We start from the raw sequence: 14,531 nt of genomic DNA, 5'->3' as shown, positions 1-14,531 counted from the left end.
AAAAAAAAAAAAAAGAAAGTTAAATTTTCCTCCAAAGAAGTGGTACCAATTTACACTACTACAGTTTATGAAAATGCCAACTTCACACACAATTACTACTTTTTATCATTATTGAAAATAAATCCTTGGGGGGGTCGGCAGGTGGTTAAAGGCACTGGACTCCCATATGGAGGACAATGGTTCAAGTCCTGGACCTGGTGGCTTTCTTTCTCACTTTCTCTTTCTTGCTCTAGCTCTGTCCCTCTCTGGTCAAAAGAAAATAAATAAATAAAGTTAAATAAAATAATTATTTAATGAAAAAAAACCTCTATGAACCTCAGTTAAAAAAAATAATCCTTGTGGGGCCAGCAGATGGCATAATGGCTATGTCGCTGGACTCCCAACCGCATTTTATTCTACAACTAAGAACACAATGTAGACCTACACCTGGAGAGAGAACATGACACTCAGTGCAACAGTGCTTCTCCTAAGAATACTCTTTATGTGGAAGGCATTGACATTAGAACCAAGTCAGGAGAGTCCTTGGGAGGTGTGGACTTTTGGCCTGCATCACGTGGGAAAGGATGATTATGAGCTGACTTCTTTTAGTCAAGGAAGATTTCATATGCAAGAGCTCAGGGCTAACCCTGTGGTCTAGTTGTTAAGGGAGCTGGATCTCATATAGCTGACTGAAGTTCGAATCCTGCCCCTCGTGGCTTAAAAAGGATGTTGGGCACATGTGCATAAAAGCCCAAAATCCTGATGGGATGGAAAAATGGAGGGGAGGGACTGCAGTGTGACCACACGCCACAGGGGAGTGCTTTCTCCCTCTCTCTGTCCCTGTCTTTCTCTGGAGTGTGCATGTGCTTCCTAGCAATTAAAATAAATAAAACAAAAAACATATAAATAGAATTGTTTGAAGAACGTCCAGGATGTTCTCAGTGTCAGGTAAACAATCTCGACAGAGCAAATAGCAGAATGTCAGACCGAGAAGCAAAGAGGAAGAACCCAGAAAGAAGAGGATTAAATGACTGCGGTTTAGAATGAGGCAGTGTGAGCTGTGATCCTGGTTTTCCCAGTTACTGTGTGCCCTGGGGTGAGTTATTAACCTTTCTGTGTCTTAGTTTACCCATCTGTTATATGAAGGCAACAACCATAGCTAATTCATCACTGCTGTAAAGGTTACGTGGTACACAGACACGGTTAAATAAATGGAAAGTATGTTCATTGTTCCAGGCTACAATGACTCAGGACTTTGTGCGGAAAGATAAAGGTCAAGAATAGCTATTTGGGAAATCTATAAAACCGTACAAAATAGAGACAGCTCCAGTAGAGAGTTCTTCATCATAACCCAGAGTTCTATTCATAGATTACGGGCAAAGCAGAAGATTGAGGTTTACAGGCAATACAAAGAGGCACTTCCCTGCTGGGTAAAGATTGTACATTTGGAACGCGCAATTCTTGGTGGAGTAAGAAACTTTCTACCTAGGTTAGATCTGGCTTGGTTTCATGTGACCTTAGTTAATGACCTTGGGAAGAACCATTGGTCTGTTACTATACATAACTTTGAAAAGAGTATCCTGACAGTGACTGTTTTATTTGGAAATTCAGCATCTAGTAAACATGTTGAAGGACAGTGATTAACCGTCTTGAGGCCATAGAACACAGCACACATTAGACTGTGAAAAAATTAGTTTATGTCAACACTGACTTTTTTCTCCCTCCATTTTCTTTTCTTTATCCCTCTAAGTTTTTCTCCTTTCCCTTCCTCCTTTCTCCTCTTATATTTCAATACTTTCGTTTTTTTTTCTTCCTCTTCTTTCAGATCTGATCTCTCTTCTTAAATTGCTCTAAAGTAAAACCACAATACAATGTCCTTCGGAATGTGCTGTAGGAATTAAATTAAGATTTATGGAACAGTGTTTTATTGTTAGTCTTTCATCTTTTTTCTTAGAATGAGGTTAAGTACTTTCTATTTCAGTGTACTTCAGGATTTTCTTCAAAAATGTGGATCAGTGACTCACAATTAAAAAAAAAAAAAAAGAGGTTCCCTTTATCTATGCTAAGAGATCATGAAGGCTAAAGCTAGAAACTCCCTCAAGAAGATTTAGATAAATCAATGGATAATAGAGTCAGAGGGTTTGTTAAGGGCAATTTGAGAATGCTCACCTCATATCCTACCCTCAGAGGCTAAGGGCAGGTGACATCTACAACATTCTGTCATTCAGATATTCTTGAGGAAGCATTGGTCGGATCTCATCCATTCCTGTGCTCTTACTGTAAGGAACCAGGTGCCACTGCGTATATTCTAGGGTAGCACTGCTGCTAATATACCTTCAGCATTTTAAGTATTAGGTGTGCTACCATCATGCTTGCACTGACGATCCATTTGCTAGATTTTCCACATCTTCTAACCTGTTCACCTGCCCTTTTAGAACACATTTTACTTATGTGGATTGCTTCAAAGGGAAAGGGATAAAGAAGACTTGTAAATGAATCCATTCTCTTATCTTCCAACATTTTGAACAAAAAGCAAAGGGAGGTTCAAGGTGGGCCTTCAGTTTTCCTTGATCCCACAATTAGAGCTAGACTGTGATCATTTTACTTCCACGATTCATTTGGGGAAAGAACAAAACACTCTATAGTAGTAATGGAGTCCATAGTTGGTCAGAAATTAACAATGTGGCTACCTTTAAGGATTGGGAATTTAGCATCCACACAACATGAGTTAGAGTACAGTCAGGAAGAAAAAGAATTATTAAAGGAAAAAGCAAACACTCAAGCCCTTAGCAACCCAACATTCATGTTAAAGGAACCACACGGTATTGAAGTGCGTTATTTTCTATCTCATGTTCAAATTCAATCTGTCAAAACACATTTGCTCTCAATTTAGGGGAATGACGTATTTAAAATATCTGTGAAGCTTGATGTTTTCCCAGAAGGACAGCACTTTAGGCAAATTATTCAACATATCCCAAAGGTGACATGTAGTGCAATAAGCCAAATGTAAGTTTATTGCCTTCCTGTAGAGCTATGTGCTTTTTTAGACAAATAAATGTAATAAATGTAAAAACTGGCTCCAAGCTACATGATGTGCTTCTAAACATGGATATTTGCTTTAACCCAGAAACCCTTCCAGTGTTTAGGTATTGCTTAATTTATCATGCCTATGCACAAGTGAAGATGTGACTGACTCAGGTTTTCAATCTCTGTCACCTCCAACTGACCTCCAGAGCTGGCAGGAGTCAAACTGTTTCTCTCAGCTCTAGCAAATAGCCTAGTATCTGTACATGGCAAAGAAAGTGGAGATTCAGAGGAATTACGTGTGTGGTATTGGTCAAACTCCTGGGAGATTTGGACTAAATTCCCTTCACCCCTAACATTTGGTCATTCCCTATCTAAACTAAACCATTTTTCTAATTCCAGTCATGTGTGTGAACCAAACCAAGGACAAATCCAAATTAATCCTGACATTTTGGTCAAGTGGCCAAAACAAAATTTTGTTGCTTGAGAAATAAATAGTCAAATGGAAGGCTTTGAGAAACATTATACCAGGTATATTCTAAGCATTTGGCAACTGGAAATGGATACTTTTTTCTGGGTAAAACATTCCGCCCTCACCTTGAATCCCCTGATTATTTTAGTTCTTCAGGAACAGTCACACTCGCTTATCCCTGAGGGGTAAGCACAGGGCTCCCGCACTACCTGCCCCAAGTGGCTGCGCTGATTTCTCTGGTGAGAGACAGTAAAGCAGTCAGAGACTTGTCTCAGTTGTACCAACTAGTTGATTTTCATCTTTTACAGATAATGGGTGTGTTGTGTTGGAAAGAAAAACTAGATGAGGAATTACAATACATGGCTCTACCTCCACTGGCCACAGAGACAAGCCACTTACCTCTCTGAACTTCAGTTGTCTCATCTACAAAATGAGGTCCCTCACCTGCCTTGCTGAGTTGTTAAGGATCACATTGGATCAAACACAGGAAGCATCCTGTAGCCTTTGAAGTGTGAGAAGTGTAAGATGCTGGAGATGGGTCTGGAAAAAGCCTTTGATCAGCACTGGGAGGAAAGTGGCTAATCACTCACTTAAATACAGTTTCCAATGTTGGTATCTGCAACACTTCTGAGTACCTTCTTTCACATATGTGGTGACATGGGGGACAAATCCAGATAAGCGTCTTATTCTGCTTAGGACTGAATAATCTAGTTGGCCAGTATTTATTAAAGAGCTGGACTGAGGTCAGTAAGTTTTCTGGTGTGGGCCTCATGTGGGATAATCTGAATATTCACCAGCATATAACATCCCACAAAAATACACAGGAACTTCTGTGCCTTATGCTGAAGGTTAGTTCTTTGCTTTCATAATATGTGTTGTAAAAGTAAGTCATAAGCTCTAGACTACACAGCACTCCTGTTTTCTCTTCCTACTGGGATATGTGCATGGGTGTCAATAGTCCTGTAGATGGGGGATAATTCCTGGGTTTCTATTATCCCCAGGCCCTTATCTATCTATCTATCTATCTATCTATCTATCTATCTATCTATCTATCTATCTTCCTATCTATTTATTTAAGGTTTTTGCCATAGGGCCTGTATGCTTGCTGGAGAGACAGAGACAGAAAAAGGGGAAGTGAGAAGTCACCCTCCTGGGGGAGATGGCCATCCTAAAATCCCTTCTCCTCTGTTGTCTTCTTGGGATTTGGGACATGCACACGCACATGCACACACCCACCATGATTTTTAAGCCTCCAGGTCTGGAGTTTAAACCTGGTTGGTCATGTTGGAGTCGCACCTTAATCACCATACCATCTGCTGGTTCCCCAAATAATTTTTATACAGCCTTTTGAAGATTTTCAAATTTTATCAGCAATAGAAAACTACATAAATATAAGAATTTTTAGGATAGGACTAACTAACTAACTTGTTTAAGTTGACAGAAAGAAAAAAGCCAATGACAAGCCTTTGAATAGGAATAATTTTCAATTTAAGAGCAGAGAACAACACATTGACATTTCTGAGCCTATATGCTAAAGGCTAGACTACTTGCTAAGGGAAAATGTGAAGAGATGGTAAGAATATCATAACACAGTGTACCACAGCAGAGTAAAAACTGCCACCAAAAAGTCAATATATATTAAAAAAATAAAAAGCTAACAGAACTATTATTAAATGTGCTCACCACAATGTAACGTTCAATGTCGAATAAGAGGACTGTCTATACGCTTGATCTGATTATTACAACACTGAACACATGCTTTGAAAAGTCATAATGCACTCCACAAAAAAGTACAACGGTGACAAGTAAACCAGAAATCCAAACACACACACACACGCGCGCACACACACACAAATACCATGATTTCCATCCACCCAATTCCTCTTTTTTGCTACTTCCCAGAAGACGTCTGAATGCAGCAAGCCAGAGTCACTCCTTCGATTTCCACCAGAGAAGAACCATCTGTGATTGTTTCCAGTTCTAGCTTCCCATATCCCTTGAGCCACATGGTGCTGTCCTCTAAGGGACCTTAGTTGGCTAAGTCCTTTCTTTTCCCAAATGTTCCCCTGGCCCTTCCAGAACAAAAGAGATGATATACGTAAGTGCTCTCAGCACATTTGTGCATTCAGGCATGACTCCCTTATGTGTTAACATCACATGACCATATATAAAGAATGAGCATCACTGATTTGGTTGTTGTATTTTAATTGCCAAAGGATGTAGGTGTTGATCAGAGAGAGAAAGAGACAGAGAAATTGAGAGGGAGTGGAAGAAAGTACCTCTCAGTGGGGTGTGTTCATGCTACAATTTCTTCTTCTTCATTTTGTTAGGATTTGGGGCACATATGCACATGCACCTGAACTATTTTTTCAAGCTGTCAAGGTCAAGATTCAAACCTTGGCTGGCTGTGTGGGATATCGTTCCCTTAACTCTAGGTCATGAGGCAGGCCTCTTTTATTTAGGACCTGGGAATAATAGGAACCCACGAATCCAATTATCCCCCATTTGTGGGGCAGCTGTCACCTATGCACAAGATGGCACTAGCTCTAAGAATCTCACCTGGGGAGGGCTGGGATATGAGAAGCAATCCTGTTCCACAAAGCATTGGACAAACTTTTCCTGTTTTTTTAAGTCTCACAAATGAAACCAATTTTTTTTTTCTTATTAAGAATCATATGTTTGGGACCAGCAGTTAGCATAATGGCTCTGTCGCTGAACTCCTATGTAGTTAACCATGGTTTGAGTCCCGGACCCAGTGGTTTAAACTCATGCCAAGCAAAAGTGTATGCGTGCCCAAGATTCCGAGAGGAGAATGGAGGAGAAGAGATTGCGGCGTGATCATCCCCCGAAGGGGTGATTTCTCACTTTGTGTCTCTCTGTCTCTCTCTGTCTTTCTGGTGAGTGCAGATGCCCTATAGCAAAAACCTCTCAAAAAAAAAAAAAAAAAAAAGAACCATATGTTTTGGGCAGGGTTGTGGGGGGAGAACAACAAACAGACTTTCTTTGATATAAATTATTAAATTTATTAAATTTACAATCAGAATGAAACATCTCCTAAGTCATCAGTATCCTGAGGAGGAAAAATCAAACAAAAGCATACGACTTCCCTGTCCCATCTCCTCCACGGCACCGCTGAGGAAGTTCCCACTTCACAGAGCTGCTGAAGTCCTTTCTAGTTCAGAAGGGTAGACATTTGGTATTAGGAACAACGTTTTCATCTTAATAATGGAATGGATGGCCCTTTGTTAAGTCATTTCCATTTTTCAAGTCTCTGTACCCCAACCTGGGAGGCAGCAGGCACTGTCGGGGGTCCAAGGGTACCATCTGCATCCCACCAGTCTGCATGGCCTCTGAGCAGAAAGAAGCTTGGCTAGAGTGGAGGAACAGAGTTCAGCTGGCTGGGTCACTGTGGAGTCTACTGTCCAACTTTTCTAACATTAATTACAACCATAGATGTGCCCTTTTCTTGGTATTCTAATCCCACTGGAGACTTTTCATTAAGACCTTGTTCCTTTGCACACATTTCGGGCACAACATATTGTCCTCCAGGTGCGGGGGTGGGAAACTGCTGGTCGCAAGTAGGAAGAGGGCACAGACACTTTTGCTTCTCAGGAACCCAGGCTTATCCTGCATGAAATTGCAGGTGAACCCAACCACTTGTGTTTGCAGGGAGACTTCTCCCATGGACCACCCACCACCTGACACCATAGGCCTCTTACTTGGATTCCATGGCCTCTGTTTCTGCTGACTCCATCTTCCCAGACACAGATGCAATGCTGGCCTACAAGGCCAGCAAGGCCTCTGAGGCAGAGGTTGTCACCTCAATTGTATTCACTCCCTCCAGGATAGCTGCAGACTCTTCAGCATTAGATGAAGCTTCTGCAGGTAGAGAAGCCACTCCTGGAGGATTAGTCCTTTCAGAACACATCCTTTCCTGAGGACTTTCTGCAAATCAATGTTTTCCCTTTGCCCATCTTTAATTTTCTTCATAATGATGACTCAATCCTGGTCTCTTTTGTTGTGGCAGAAATATCCTTATGATTTGGATAAGTACAGGCACACGATCTCCTATATACATCTAATTTCTGGCCTTTAATCTTTAATTGTTGGCACCAACCCTGCAAGATGTCAGTGAAGCTGGTTGACTGGTGTCAGTTTAGAGGGCAATGAGGGAATTGGTATCTTTTTCTGAGGTCATAGGCTGTCATTGCTTTGTGCCTTCTCCTTTGGACAGGAAGCTTTGTCATCCTTCACAGATCTTTTTAATTTTTTCCCCTTTGCTGAGGTTGCCAATAAACCTGTAGATGGGCTTGGTTGGCTGGAAGCCCACTGCTGCTCTTCAGTCTCAGACACGTGTTCCCACTCAGAATTTCCATACTCTCCTCTTGACTTCTCTGTGGATTTCCACTCCTTGCCTCTTGCATGTTCCATACTCTGAAAATAGATAGAGCTGGTAAAGGAAAAACTCTTTTCCTGAAACCAACTCTTTGAGAAAAAAATTCTTGGTTATCTTGTGACTAAAAGTACTTTTTTTGATATTTTCTTATCTCCAGAAATATGTTTTGTTTCACTACCCATGATCTATTTCCGTATTTTAAGAGATTAGATTTTAAGAATTGACTCATTAAGGTGAAGGCTAGTAAAGGGAACTTTCATATTATTTCGGGTAACTCTGCAAAGAAAGGAGCAACAGTGAGGTGAAGATAACATTAATCTTACACCCACACAGTAATTAGACATTCCCTTCTTTAGGCCATTTGTTCTTGTGGAAGTTTTCAAGAGCCAGAGAGTGCAAATGGAGACTGGCCATGAGAACACACACAGCACTGCTTCTACCAGCTCCTCCAGGGCAGGGCCCTTGGTGTTCCCTTTTTGTAGACTGCTCACCTTCCCTCCTAGGAAAGCACAACACACATGTCTAGACCCTTCTCATCAGTACATGAAAGACAGAATTCAGGGGAAAGATGCAAGAAGAGAGTGAGTGGAGTGGATCCTTTGAGCAACTCTTCATTTCAGTTAACCCAAGAGCTTAGCATTCATAGACTGTAAAAAATCAAAGAAATCTCAAGCAAGGATACAAATTACAAATATTCTTTTTGTATTTTTTCAATTAATCATGACTGAAGTAGTCTAAGTGTTATCTGGCAGTGAGGAAGGGTGGTATAATATGGGACTTAGCATCAAAAGGCCCGAGTTTGAATCCAGTTCTGATACACTTTGGTAGCTTTGTGATCCCGGACACTATAATTAGTTTTTCTGGAACTCAGTATTCCATGTAGGAAATGTGGGGAAAAAACACTTGGTTTGTTTATCTATATGACATTGTTTGGAGGTCACATTCAATGAAGGATATGATAGTACTTTGTAAAGTGTAAGGTGCTAAAAAATATCAATTACAGAGGTACTTCAAAATTTTGTGGAAAATGGAATTAGAGTGTGAGTTTATTTGGGTCTAGACTTTTTTTTTTTAATTCATGCATAGCATTTCCACAAACCTTTTGAAGACTCTTTATACTTATTTAAGAATTTTCCAAATCTTGTAACAATAAAAATTCTGTTTTTTGTTCTGCCTTTGATCCCATAGCCTAAAGGTAGTTCTTTCAACATCCTATGAAGAGAGCATTTTCATGTGTAAGGTAAGATTCGGAGAGCCATAAAAAGAGCTTCTCAGTTACTTGATGAAAATGAATCAAGAACTCCTTAAGCTGAACTTTCCTTAATCACTGCCAACCTTCTTTCCATTAATTTGCCAGAGGGCACACGTACTTACTGGAGAGAGACAGAGAGAGAGAAAATGAGTCACACCACAAGTTTCCTCAATCTCTTGACTCCTTTTGGGATCCTGAGTGGTGCACACATACCCAACATGTTTTTTAAGCTTTTGGGGTCAGGATTTGAAATGTGCAGTCAGTCATATGGTATCAGGTTCCCTAACCATCAGCCCGTGGGACCTGCCCAACAGCTGTCAACCTTCTAATAAGCCTTCTCTTCCACTCAGCTGAGCTAAAGTGAATGCAGGAGCTAAATGAGAAATGCTCCGAAGGCTTGCAATGCTTTATTCTTTTATGTTCATCCAATCTACACTAGAGGTATGATGGGCATTTTTTGCATCTATTTGAACATACAAGGTCTCCATTTGGAGCTTTGCTTATACTCAAAGAACCACCTCTTTGCAGGGTTCCAGATTTATTTTTTTTTAAAAAAGTACAAGATGTCCTATTATATTTGAATCAAATTTTTGTATGGAATATACTTATAATTTTAAAAAAATTGCTGTTCATTAAGTTTAAATTTAATGGGGCTTCCCGTATTTAATCTGGCAACTCTATCTCCTTGGCATGTAAATGTAGGGGATAATCCCTGCTCCAGGATGATCCAACCTGACTTTCTTGCTCTTAGAAATCTGGAAGTTTGAGCTGAGACACTTGGAGGTGAGGAACTTCAGGGATGGAGTCACAGTAGTGCCAGGAGGAGGAGAAGTGAACTCACACTGTGGGGAGCTTGATTTCTGCCTTTGAACAGCACCTTCCAGAGTCAGTTGTCTCTTCTCCTCCCTTTCCAAGTTAAGTTGGACAGCATTTCAATCAGGTTCTATTACACCCATAACATCATACAACCTTCTTGGGTAATCCTTTGACAAATTCATATGAGATTGTCTGTCTCTCGAGATTTTAGAGCCATGAAAGGTAATAACTACTGAATTTCTAGAGAATTTCTTCCAGTGTTTAACAGTGAGCAGGCACTTTGCAAGTCTATTTGAAGACATGAATGCCTCCCCCAAAACAGAGGGCCACTGAACTGGAGATGACGAAAATGGATCTTGAAGAAAGCAAAAAATATTTTAATCACCTAAGAAGAATAAGACTGATCTTTTTCATTTTTAGTTGCTTCCACATAGCTCAAAGTTTGTATAAAAGCTTTAAGCAACTATAGAATTTTTTCTTACAGTAGAAATTCTATTACAAATAGTCCATTTGAAGATAACGGAACAGCTTTACAAGTTCAGCAGCCTAATCTTTTTTTTTCCACTATGCTGAACAGATTGCCTTGCCTCCTTGCCCCCAGCCCTTATTCTTTGAGAAGCCTGCTTTTGACTGTATATGGGCTGTGGGCTTCATCTTGTCAAAAGGATAAACGTTCTTAAAGAGAAATGCTGTACTCACTGTATGCCACATCTTTTGCTGAGTATAATTTGGAGTCTGCAATTAATTCAACCAGTGACTGAACTGAGACATTCAGGATTGTGCTAAAAAAGTGTTAATGCACTGAGAATAACTAATAGTGTAAGTTATCCATTAAAAATTGGGACTAGCATATGGTATAATGGTTACGTTGATGGACTCCTATGTAGTTGACCACAGTTCGAGTCCTGAACCCGGCAACTTAGAGCTCATGCTGGGTGCATGTGCATGCATGCCCAAAATCCTGAGAGGAAATTGAAGATGGGATTGTGGCATGGCGACCCTCCACCCTGGGGGCTGAGTTCTTGCTTTCCATCTCTCTGTCTCTCTTTGTTTTTCTGGCTAGTACACATGCCCTGTAGCAAAAATGTCTCTTAAAAAACAAAACAAAACAAAATTTCTATATACATGTGAGGGATCTTCAGCAAGTTCATGGAAATATGAATTATGAAAAAAATATGCATGGATAGGTTTTTTTGGACAAAATATGCTCGGATTTTAATTCCATTTTCCCATAGTTTTTAAGTCCCTTCATGTGTTTGTATGTAAAACACACATTTTTAAAAAGAATTATTTAGTGTCTTTATTTATTACTATTATTATTATTTCAGTTTGCTATAGGGCATGTGTGCTCACTGGAGAGAAACAGAGAAGGAGAGAGAGAGAGAGAAAGAGAGAGGGCGAAGTGAGAAAGCAAGCCACCAGTTCTGGGACTTGGACTGCGGTCAGTCATGTGGGAATCCAGCATCTCAACCACTTAGCCACCTGCTGGCCCTACACACACAATTTTTTATACAGCACTTTTTTTTTTTTTTAATGATAGTTCGTACATGTTGCATGAGAGAGAAAGCATCTTCGACAATGTCTCATCATGTGTGATTCCCCCCAGCCCTGCAACTCCTCAGAACCCTGGGCACACAGGATGTACATGGCGTGTTTTTAGGCCTGCCTGGAGATGCAAACCCATGTTTGGCCACGTGGCTTCCAGTCTTGTAGAGCACCATGTTAGTGCTACGCCACATCTGCTGGGCCACGCGCGCATGTGCATACACACACACAAATATAGTTTATATATAAATAACTATATATTTAAATAATCTCTCTTCCACATAATCAAAAGTAAAGTCTCACAGAAAATAAAAAAGGCATAGAAGTATAAACTTAAGACTGCTGCATATCCTGTTTAATAAAGATGTATATGCAAGCATAATTTGTTAAAATACCACATGAATATAAATAAAGCTTCTTAGATGTGTGGAGATTTAGAACAAAATAAGAAAATGGAAAGAAGCCTCCTTTTTTTCTCCCTCTTGTCAGTTTTCTAGTTCTTTGAAAAGATAATTCATAAAAATCCAAGAGAGAAAAAACAGGTTTTCAACACTTAAGAGTGCTTTGAACATGAGAATATTTACAGTTTTACCTAGATTTTATAATATTCTTTCCTTACCAGTTGCAAAAATGTTTGGCCTAAGGATAAATTCTAATCATAACTATTGTTTTTTTAAATTGCCAGTGGATATATACACTTAGAGAGAGAGAGAGGAAACACCTTCCATTGAGATGTGGTCATGTCACGAGTCTTTTCTTCCATTCCTCCGTCACATTAGGATTTTAGGCATATGCACACATGTGCCTGGCATGCTTTTCCAGCTGTCTGGCCGAGCTGCTGTCAGCCATGTGGAACCTGGCTCTCTTCACTGTACTACAGCAGCAGGTCATCATCAAAGCTCTTTCTAAAGGATGGGTAGAAAAGGGGGTAAAAGGCCTGGCAGGCAAGAGGACAGGCTGGACGAAGGCTGTGAAGCCCAAAGGTTATTGTAGTTTGTTCAGAAAACTCCAAGTTATTTTGTGTGGCTAGAGGTACCCATAGAGAGGCATGGTATGGAGGGGCTGATGGTGATTTCAGAGCTGCTGCATACAAGGGTATAGGCGGTGTGTTGGCTTATTCCAGACAGTATCAACCGAGAGAGGAGAATGCCAATGATGCTTCCGCCATTTGTGTGGTGTACAATGGGACAAAGTCTTGATTTCAAGGAACTGGATAGTGTGATGGGACTGGATGTCGGCAGAGACACAGAGAAGAGTGGAGATGGGACTCTTCTGGGAAGTTAAGCCCTGGGCTAATTCTGAAGGGTCTGGAGAATAGTAAGGAGTTGGATAGGCTTTCCTCTGTAGACCAGTCTTCCTCAGAGTGTGGTCCCTGCAGCTGCAGCATCAGGTCAGCAACACCGGCATTGCGTATGTGGTAATCTGTGAGAAGAGCACGTTCTCAGGCCCACTGCATAGCGACTGGATCTGAAACTGAGGAGAGTCCCCACCCACCTGCGTTTTAACAAGTCTTCCAGGGATTTCTGATGCTTACCAAAGTGTGTAGACACTTATCTAAAATAAAGGTCATTGATGGATTTCAGTGGATAGGCAATGTATGCTCAGATGCGCATTTTAGAAGATCATTGGTTGCAATGTGTGGTTGGAACCCAAGTGAAGACAAGAAGAAACGTTTGTACTTTTTTTTTTTTTTTTTTTTTTTAGGTTTTTGCTATAGGTTATGTATGCTCACTGGAGAGACGGAAACAAAGAAACAGAAAGCGAGGAATCACCTCCAAGGGGGTGTGGCTATGCTGTAACTCCTTCTCCATTCTCCTCTTGGGATCTTGGGCATGCATGCACACAGGCCTGGTGTGAGTTCAAGCCACCAAGTCCAGTCAAAACCATGGTTGGCCATGTGGGAGTCCAGTGCCTTAACCACTACACCACCTGCTGGCCCCAAAAAGTTTGTACTGTGATGGTAGGAACAAAGGAGAAGAAGGGGTAGGTTACGCAAATAATGATGAGTGGAATCTTGATCTTACTTGGAACGGAGATGGAAGAGTCTAGGACTCTCATGTTCATGAGTTAGTTTGCCAGGAGCATTAAATAAATCTGACAAATCTGCCATAAAGAGGTAGAAAACGCAGAGTGATCTTTGATTTTATTATCACTTATCTTTGAAAATGATACTTGTTCATTAAAAAATATTCTAATAAGCACTTTAGGCTTTGAAATAGAGAAATATTTCTTAGATTTAAAAACAGTTTATTCGCACATGAATAAATTATGAAACACATAGTATTTTATTAACCCAAACTATTTCCTTTTACAAAATTGTATCTTAAGAGTGCATTCTGAAGTCACACAGGACAAAGTCTACTTTTCGGACCTATTTATACTAGCTGTTCCCTGAAAGCAAGCATTTTTCACCTGCTCTTACCTCCCATTTCTGCAAAGAAGCCTTCTAAATTTCAAGAATTAAACTGCCATTAAAAACTGGCTTTGTGGGAACTTTCCAGAACGCTCGGTGAGGAGCTGAGGAGCGGTGGCTGCCCGAGCTGCGCACAGCTATGCGCACCTTCCCGCTCCCCCACACCGGCCTCAGCTCGCTCACCGGAGGTAGAAAATGGTGAAAGAAACGACTTACTATGATGTTTTGGGGGTCAAACCCAATGCTACCCAGGAAGAGTTGAAGAAGGCTTACAGGAAACTGGCCTTGAAGTACCACCCTGATAAGAATCCAAATGAAGGCGAGAAGTTTAAACAGATTTCTCAAGCTTATGAAGTTCTCTCTGATGCGAAGAAAAGGGAATTAATTATATGACAGAGAAGGAGAGCAGGCAATTAAAGAGGGTGGAGCAGGTGGTGATTTTGGCTCCCCAGTGGACATCTTTGATATGTTTTTTGGAGAAGGAGGAAGGATGCAGAGAGAAAGAAGAGGTAAAAACGTTGTACATCAGCTGTCAGTAACCTTAGAAGATTTATATAATGGTGCAACAAGAAAAATGGCCCTGCAAAAGAATGTGATTTGTGACAAATGTGAAGGCCGAGGTGGTAAGAAAGGA

General features: G+C 40.6%; 1 long non-coding RNA gene and 1 pseudogene across 1 annotated transcript in view; one reads left to right on the top strand and one right to left on the bottom strand.

Moving 5' to 3' along the window:
- Positions 1-4,056, top strand: part of LOC102481404 (uncharacterized) — a 17,158-nt gene extending 13,102 nt beyond the window's left edge. The window contains exon 3 of the long non-coding RNA XR_003547455.1: positions 3,784-4,056. This is a non-coding gene — a long non-coding RNA (uncharacterized LOC102481404). The remainder of the gene's footprint in view (positions 1-3,783) is intronic.
- A 2,893-nt stretch (positions 4,057-6,949) lies between these two features.
- Positions 6,950-7,906, bottom strand: LOC114005624 (developmental pluripotency-associated protein 4 pseudogene; annotated as a pseudogene).
- Positions 7,907-14,531: the final 6,625 nt, after the last annotated feature.

The sequence above is a fragment of the Tupaia chinensis genome, unplaced genomic scaffold (genome assembly GCF_000334495.1).
Source record: "Tupaia chinensis unplaced genomic scaffold, TupChi_1.0 Scaffold144142_1, whole genome shotgun sequence".
Classification (NCBI taxonomy): Eukaryota; Metazoa; Chordata; class Mammalia; order Scandentia; family Tupaiidae; genus Tupaia; species Tupaia belangeri.
This window is presented reverse-complemented; position numbering and strand designations above follow the sequence as displayed.